Genomic DNA, 9,434 nt, shown 5'->3' on the forward strand with positions numbered 1-9,434 from the left:
TTCCACGCATGATTATTTGGTGAATATAAATGAATCCACATATAACATCATATACAGTATATCCTAGGAAACAGCAGAGGTGTCTCAGTTCTCCATGGCCCATTAAAAGGATTGTTCACCTTTAAATTAATTTTAAGTATGATGTGGAGAGTTTTTTAGATTTTTATTCGGCAACTCTCCACGTTGCAATTTCAGCAATCTGGTTGCTAGGGTCCAAATTACCCTAGCAATCATGCATTGATTTGAATTTGAAGGGACTGGAATATGAATAGGAAAGGGCATGAATAGGAAGAAGAGTAAGAAAAATTAACAATAACTATAAACATGTAGCCTTACAGAGCATTTGCTTTTAGATGGGGTCAGTGACCCCCATATGAAAGCTGGAAAGAGTCAAAAGAAGAAGGCAAAGCATTCAAAACCTGTAAAAAAGAAAAACATGAAGCCCAACTGAAAAGTTGGTTAGAACCATTCTATCTCATACTAAAAGTTAACTGATAGATGAACCACCCCTTTATATATAGTGAGTGACAGCCAGGGTGTGGGTTGGGTATGTAGGCTACAAAACTGTCAATCATAAGAAGGGGTATGAGGTCAGCATGTGGAAAATTGGACAGTGAGCCAGTTGTCCAGTCAAGTGACCCATATTAAATGCACATCTCATATACACAGTGTGAGTTTATTGAATAACACTGTCTAGTTTAAAAAAGTTACATTGCAAACATAGTTTTTCAATCACAGAACTGAAACAATTGTATTACAGGTATGTGTTAACCAGAATGCCTGGGGTTTTCCAGAAAAGGGATCTTTCTGTAAGTCCAATACCTTTAGGATACTAAAACATTTAAACCTTAAAAACCCAATAGAATAATTCTGGATGTATGCAGCTTTGTTACCATCCAGTATAAGGTATACGGATAAAAATGAAATCATGAAATATGAATTATTTGCTTAAACGGGACTGGAATAGCTTTCCTGTGTTTTGGAGCTTTCTGCATAACGGGTTTCAGGATAACAGGTTGTATTGCACAGTATACCTAATATTTCCAAGCTGGTTCTTGATTTACAGATCTTGCGGTGCCATTTGTACTTCAGGCTGTGAGCTGTAGATTTACAGACATGAACATGGTCATATACTGCACTGCTTTGTCTCCAAGACTTTACAACAGCATATTCAATTCAGAGCTTCTATACCCTGGTGAGAAAAACCAGCCCGGAAATTGCCCTTTGCTTTGTGCAGCCATGGGAAGCTACAGAGATCTTGACCTTGGCAGTAAATGAAAGAAACCGGGAAACCGTGTCCTATTAAAATGTTTCCCAAGGGTATGTGAGTGCCTTTATGTATATATATATATATATATATATATATATATATATATATATATATATATATATATGGGGTTATTTATCAAAGTCCGAATTTATCTCAATATTTTCTGAAAAAATCTCCGACCAAATCCGCACGGGTTTTTTGGGCTTATTTATTAATACACTTTCCTGAAAATTTTGTTTGCGGGAAAAAACCCGAAAAAATCGTGAAAAATTAGATTTTCATGTTTTTTTCGGATCTTTCATCTGATTTTCTAGATTTTTTCGGATTTTTCACCCGAAAACTCAGAATTTTGCCCGAAAACTTTGGGGTATTGCCAAAAACCCAGCGCACATCAAAAATCATTGGGACTTCTACATGCAACCTCGACAGGTCTGAGATACCGGATTTTCAGATTTGGACTTTTCCCATCCTCAAGGTTTAATAAATTCAGAAAAATTCTTGATTTTTTTAAAAGTCCGATTTTATAAAAAAAATATCACGATTTTTTCGTGATTTTTGCATTCGGAGTTTAGTAAATAACAAATAAAAACAAATAATAAGTGTTAATCAAAAAATATAGATACACAATGGGATTTTTAGAAAAGTAAAAATTTAACTTAAAGGTTAAATTTTTACTTTTCTAAAAATCCCAGTGTGCATCCAGATTTTTTGATGAACTTTGAATACCCGACAATTGGATAGCACCTGGGTCAATGGAATAATTGGAGCGTGGGAGTGCTTGATCCCGGTCCGGACTGAGAATTAAAATAGGCCCTGGCATTTCAGGTACACAGAGGCCCAATCAGCCCACACAGAGGCCCAAACAGCCCCCACCAGCCCACTAAATACTGACTTTCTATGGGACCTTATAGCAGCCCCTCTGGCATTTGCCAGAACCCACAGATTGCCAGTCCGGGCCTAGCTTGATCCATTACAATTTATATATATATATATATATATATATATATATATATATATATATATATATAGGTATGTATTTTATATGTATTTACAGAGGTTATGCATCATTCTCATCAGTTCCTGCCCCAGTGTAGCTGATGATCTACGGTCTGTAGCATCTTCACATACCTCCCAACATTTTGGAAGTAAAAAGAGGGACAAAAATTTTTTTTCCGCATGTAGCGCAGCAATTTTTTGACCACACCCCTTTCTGGGGCCACACCCCCTAATTACCATGTTTGTTTTACAAAATTTGGCAGTTTATGAAAGTTTGAAAATATTTCTCCTTATCTAAACTGTGTTTTTGTGTCTCAAAATTGTTACAAAGTATCTTATTTGCACAGTGCTGTTCTGGGCTCTCTGCTAAAAGCCAATTAAGTGAGAAACTTTGTTTCTTTTTCTGGCTGTTCAGTGCAGAGAAAAGAGGGACTTTCCAGTACAAATGAGGGACTGCGGGTTGAGCTGTCAAAAGAGGGACTGTCCCTCCGAAAAAGGGACAGTTGGGAGGTATGTCTTCACATGGTAGTTAATATTACCAGGAGCCAATTAACCCGAGAATATCTTTTTTGAAGAATAACCTCTAGCAAACCCACACACACACTTTTTTTTACAGGGACACACTGAATCTAGAATTGGGTTAAATCATAAGCATTCAGCTGACCTGAATCCAAACCCTGAAAGTCACGTGCCTTTAGATAACTTAGCACAACCTGTGTGTGTCAAATTGATGCAATTTTTTTAATAAAAAAAGGTAAAATCCGGAATATCTGGTAACTCCCGAAAAAAAACAGGGGAGTTGACAGCTCTGAAATATGGAAATTAGTATTGAATTAGGCGCTTTTTTCATCTGAATCTACATACATCTGGATCATTCGGATATAATAATAATTAAATCTATAATTATAATGATAATTAAAAGCATTATTGTGATACTTGAAAACAGGTATTCTCCCTAAATTTTACCTGAACTAGATTACAGATTTCCTTCTGTTTGGGCAGTTTGGGAACCACTCTTTGAAGTCATCTGATTGGCCCTGGACAGCCAATGGAGACAGTTTATGCATTTTTTCCTAATTCTAACATAAAAAAATAATAATAATTTGAATATGTAATAATATTTAGCCTTTGCTCCATCAGATATTGTTGGATTAAAGATTACCATTACCATTTAACAGGGATGTCCACCCAAATGATTAAAACTATTTTTTGCTGTTTCCTTTATGAGTAATAGAGACAGACAAACACTGATTTTTGAAGCAACCCCCTCCCCAGATATTTAGAATTACCTTCTTCATTCATTTATGCTGAACAACTTTTTTTATTCTTTGGATGTTCATCCCCTTTGGGCTATCTGGGATGGAAATAAACTAAACAACTCTTTTCTTGCTGGGAGCAAAGAGAGGGTCCTGCCTCACTGTGGAGGTTAAATGTCTCAGAATCCAGTTTTGCCAAAGGTCTTTCCAGTTCATTCACCTTCTGTGCTGGTCCCACACAATCTGCTTTTGGGCAGGATAATTGCTATTCTGTGCGGCAGCTCGGCATAGAATGAACCTTTGTCTTGTGGGATGTGGAGGAAAGAAATGTGGCGTGAGACTGTGTAAGGGAAAGCCCCATCTCGCAGGGAATCTGAGCCAAAGCCTTATTTGCATTTTACACATGCTCCTGCCGCTCCCCCATTAAACAGGGTTTATACCAATCAGAATATTGAAAGCAAAATACGAGTAATACGAGATCACTCCAATTTCCCATGTTCTGCGTTCATTCAACCACAGTTTGGCTACAGTCCCTCTGGAATGTATGGGTGGGATATAAAAGCACAAATTTATACTTTTCTTTATAATTAGGGTCCATATTCAGGAAGGATAAATAAAAATTAAATGCTGCCAGCTGATTGGTTGCTATGCGTTACTAGACCAGGTGCAAACAACCTTTATGTTACATTACCCAGTTTGTGTTGAACAGTGCCCTCCAGTGGCTAATATTTCAGTACTTTACTGCGAATAAACACTTGCGCTTACTAATCATTTGTAAGAAAGTAAACTAAATTAAAACTATAGGGCATGTTTACTAACATTGTTAGTAAACATGCCCTTAGGGCTGGCTTCTTTTTCCAGGCCATTAAAATTATTTTATTATTCAATATAGTGGTTTATTTGGCTTCGGGGCACCAACATATGATCAGGGGCCTCCTTAGCCCAAATTGTGTTTTTTGCATGATAATTAAAAAAATATCTAAGGCAGCAAATAAACATTTTTATGACCCAGAGGCCTGTCCTCCTTCTGCACCAATTTGAGCCCCTTTAGATCGACTAGCCCCACAGTTTTGGAAGCTATGGCTTAAGTATTTAATCTCTTTGTATTTTTGAGGCATTTTTAGCATTTGCTGACTTAAATCTCCTTATGTTAATCCTGTGCAATACTAACTGAATGGAGCAAATGAATTCAGATATTCTGTATCCCGTCTAACCCTATAAAACAGTTTGCTTCTCCTCCAGATCATGTTTCTTTTCTGATCTATTTTACACAGATGAAATAAAATGTATTGAGGCAGAAAAAGTCAGTGCTGGAAGCTTTTTTTCCCCTATAAGAAATTACTGGAAAAGGGGTAGTTCACCTTTTAATTTTTAATATGAAGCAGAGAATGATATTCTGACACAATTTGCAATTAGTCTTCGTGTTTTATTTTTTTGGTGGTTTTAGCCATTTGTTTAGCAGCTCTCCGGTTTGAAATTTCAGCAGCCACCTGGTTGCTAGGGTCTAATTTACCCTAGCAACCAGGCAATGTTTTGATGAGAGACTGGAACATGAACAGTAGGGGGACTGACTAGTAAGATAAGCAATAAAAAGTAACAAAAACAATACATTGTAGCCTCATAGAGCAATAGGTTTTTGGCTCCAGGGGTCAGTGGAACGAGGCAGAAAAAAATGAAGACCAATTGGTGGTTTTAGTCATTTGTTTAGCAGCTCTCCGGTTTGAAATTTCAGCAGCCACCTGGTTGCTAGGGTCTAATTTACCCTAGCAACCAGGCAATGTTTTGATGAGAGACTGGAACATGAACAGTAGGGGGACTGACTAGTAAGATAAGCAATAAAAAGTAACAAAAACAATACATTGTAGCCTCATAGAGCAATAGGTTTTTGGCTCCAGGGGTCAGTGGAACGAGGCAGAAAAAAATGAAGACCAATTCAACTACCCCTTTGACATTTCCAATGGGTAAATAGCACCTTCTGGGGCGTAAGTGCATATGCTGTGCCAACTATGAATTAATTAGGGCCACAACCAACGGTGGGCATCAGCAGGTCTGTATTTATATTAGGGCACCTGAGGGCCTGGGCCTAGGGCGGCCCTCGGGTGCCTATATAACAACATTTTTTAAAAATAAAAAATCTCCCTAGCTGGATACTTGTGGGCAAATCTGGAGGCAAAGCTTGGGTGTGAGGGGGTAGGAGCGCACTTCTCACACTTGTCAGTGGAAGTGACATCATGCATTATGTGTGTGACATCACATGCACAAAGTCACTCCCACAACAGGGGACAAGCTGAGGTTCAATGACTAAGGCAGCACCGGACCTAAATACAACGCTGGGCATCAGAGGATGTGCCAAGGGCAAGTGGTGTAACCGTACAGGGAGCCCAGGAGGGGGCTTATCACTTTTTGAGGCATAATAAATTTGTAGCGTGTTAGAGCTCAGTGTTGCCGGTGAACACCCAGCAGCACAGAATGGGGTGCTGATTGAAGGAGTGTAACACATTCTGATGGACTGATATGTTGATCATAGCAGAGCATAATATGATAAGTGGGTCAGCTTGTGAAAAAAATAAAGTTCTTGCCTGTCAAGAAAGAGTTAGTAAAAAGAAAATGAGATAAAACAGCTAGAAATGCCTCAGGTTTTCCCACAATTTGTTATTAAGTAAATATGCCTCTGCTGTAGGAAGTGCAAATACCATATGTAATATTGTAGATACATTTTCTAACAGTAAGTTTCCCAGAGTTTCTAGCACTAGTAGTGGGTATCACTGAAGACATGCATGTTGTGCATATGCCAGTTGTGCCATATAAAGATATGAATACAGTAGAACCCCCATTTTATGTTTTTCAGGGGACCAGGAAAAAATTATGTAAAATCCAGGAAAATATAAAATCAGGGAAATGTCTTAAAGTAACTTTTTTTTTTTCAAGTACTGAAAGGATATAAGCACAGGAGACTGTTTTACTTTACTGAGATACAATATTTACTGTGTCAATGACAAGAATTAAGCATTGCATTGCAGCATGAGGAAGTCAACTTTTTTTTAAAAAAATCCACGGAGAGAACCGCACAGAAAACGTTCGGTAAATCCGCATGTACGTCTGGGGGCCTTAATGTTACACTATGGGGGGCATGTGCAAGGCCTCTCAGTCAGTCACCAATCTTTACAGCAGCGCACTCCGGACCTCCATAGAAGACAGGCAAATCCAGGGTTCAAGTTAAAAAGTTATATATTTTATTTTTACATCTGACATACAAACAAGTGTCTGAGGTCTGACGCGTTTCGTGTCTGCGCACTTCCTCAGAGACCTCTCTGTCCGTCACATACACAACCTAAAGCAATAAGTGATTGGTGCAGGACTGTTTAAGGGGCAGACTAATTGGAACTGACCATTTACAGGCAGAACCATGGCAAAATATGCATCTGGTTAGTGTTTTAAACCTCTTAGAGCAGTTATTGGGAAGATCAGGACAAAATTTTGATGTAAAATCCAGGGAAAACATTACTTAAAATCAGGGAAATGCACCCATTGAAATGCATTATAAATTGGTGGGACCACAAATAAAAAATGTAAAATGCGGGTAAACTATAAACCAGGGTACTTAAAATTGAAGTTTCACTGTAGATATAAATATATTTTCCACCTTATTTCTTTCAATTATACGCATGGCTAAAAAAGTTGCAGAAGATCTTATCCTACACGACCATCTTGTGATTCAGTCAGGCATTATCATTTGGCCTTCAGTAAAACAGAGTAATTGCCACAGGCAGGCCCGGATTTACATTGAGGCTGCCCCTAGGCCCACTACCGTTCGTCGCCCCTGTCCCCTCCAGGGGCACAGGAGCAATGGAGATTGGTGCACTGGAAATTTAAAAAAATGATTGTATCTCCAGCGTATCCCCATTGTTTTTGAACCAATGTGGCTGTGGTTGGGCAGCATGCCGCCCCCCTAAAATCCTGATGCCCTAGGCCCGGGCCTAGGTGGCCTTTCCACAAATCCGGGCCTGGCCACAGGGCAACTTTGGTACTGAATACATGTGGCCAGCTAGAAACAGGTTTAGTTGTTTCCCATGGAAATAATGTAGTCTATGTGGTTTGCACAATAGAAAACAACATATTTCTTAGTGCTGAGGATATATATCCCCCATGCCTAACTCAGGTTTTTCAATGTTTGTCAGACATTTTTTACAATTGCCCTCACTAAAACTGGTGATTTTCACCTTGCTCAAGTCTGTGTGCTGGGGGTAAGGGTGTGGGGGTGCACCTCTGCAATATTCAGTCCTACTTGCTGACTTCCGATCTTGCCCATTCCTACACCATGTATCTCATTTGATCCAGTTACAAGTAACAGAAGAAGCTGCTCTACAACATGAGTTTAGTTTGAGCAGACATACTAAATTGCAATCCCAGTAATCTCCATGGATTAGGAAAGGAAGGGATTTCCGACCCTGAATGTGCCTAAGTGATGCCAATGCAATATCCCGAAGGGCTACTGACTGGCCATTGCTTGGAATACTGAAACACTATGCAAATAAACCTACGTCTTAATATGTAAAATTAGCCAAGTGGCCAACTGAACCCAGGTCACATGGGGTATTAAGGCTGGTCAAGGAATATTGAGACATTGGCCAAGGAACTCCAGACCCCAAGGGACAATTGAGCCTCCTGTAGGCTGCCAGTCCACATAGGGCTACCAATAGCCAATCACAGACCTTATTTGGCAACCCCAGGGACTTTTTTAATGCTTGTGTTTCTCCCAAATCTTTTTTACATTTGAATGCTCACTGGTATTAAAAGTTGGGGACCCCTGATGTAGAGAGGGATATTCTGAAACAATTTGCTGAAAGTCAATTGCTTTGTTATTATTTGTGTTTTTTGAATCGTTTGGCTTTTGTTCAGCAAATCTCCAGTTGGGAATTTCAGCAGCTATCTGGTTGCTAGGGTGCAATTTAGAGATGTTGTTACTTTCCCAGGTGCCCTCAGTGATGTGACTTATGCTTTGATAAATGTCAGTCACTCATTAGGCTAGGACCAGATGATCCTTGGGAAAGCGCATTCTCTAAAATCATACACATCATTCTATAAGTTAACTCAAAGGTGAACAACCCTTTTAATAAATTGTTTCGACTCTGGTAAAATACCTTGTTTTTATCCATTTGCGTAGATGTGGTAAATTGTGAAATTTAAACTAAATATCTATAAATCCATAAGTTGCAACACTTGCTAACATCCTTCCTGACAACTGGTCAGTAAAGCAATTTATAAAATACACCTTAGAAGTCTATGCCACTCAAACCAAATTTACTAAAACATCGGCCCTGTGGTTTTGCATAGGGAGCTACATCAATAAGGATCTTTTCTTCATCCTTAAGAACTGTTACATAACTCTTATTGTCTGTGTTTTAAGGGGCTTAGATGAACTGTACTGGTGTCAAATGTTCCGCTTCTCTGCTTTATACTTTGAACTGAATTGGTGAACAAATGTTGGTTTTGTTTAAAACTCAGTAAAATATATATTTCCTCAAACCCTGAACTTACTGTACACTGGTGTCAAATGTTCCCTTCTCTACACTGTACTTTAAACTGACTTGGTAAACTAATGTTGGTTTTGTATGAAACTCATTAAAATTTCCCTTAAAGGGGCTGTCCCCTTTAAATTAACTTTTAGTATAATGTAGAGAGTGTTATTCGGAGACAATTTACATCTGGTTTTCATTTTTTATTATTTGTGCTTTTTGTGTTATTTAGCAGCTCTCCAGTTGGCAACTTCAGCAATCTGGTTGCTAGGGTCCAAGTTACCCTAGCAACCATATGAATAGGAGAGGGCTTGAAAAGAAATATGAGTAATTAAAAGCAGCAATAACAATACAGTGCATTTGTTGTTTTTAGATGGGACAATGAATGGTATTTCA

The sequence above is a fragment of the Xenopus laevis genome, chromosome 2L, assembly GCF_017654675.1.
Source record: "Xenopus laevis strain J_2021 chromosome 2L, Xenopus_laevis_v10.1, whole genome shotgun sequence".
NCBI lineage: Eukaryota > Metazoa > Chordata > Amphibia > Anura > Pipidae > Xenopus > Xenopus laevis.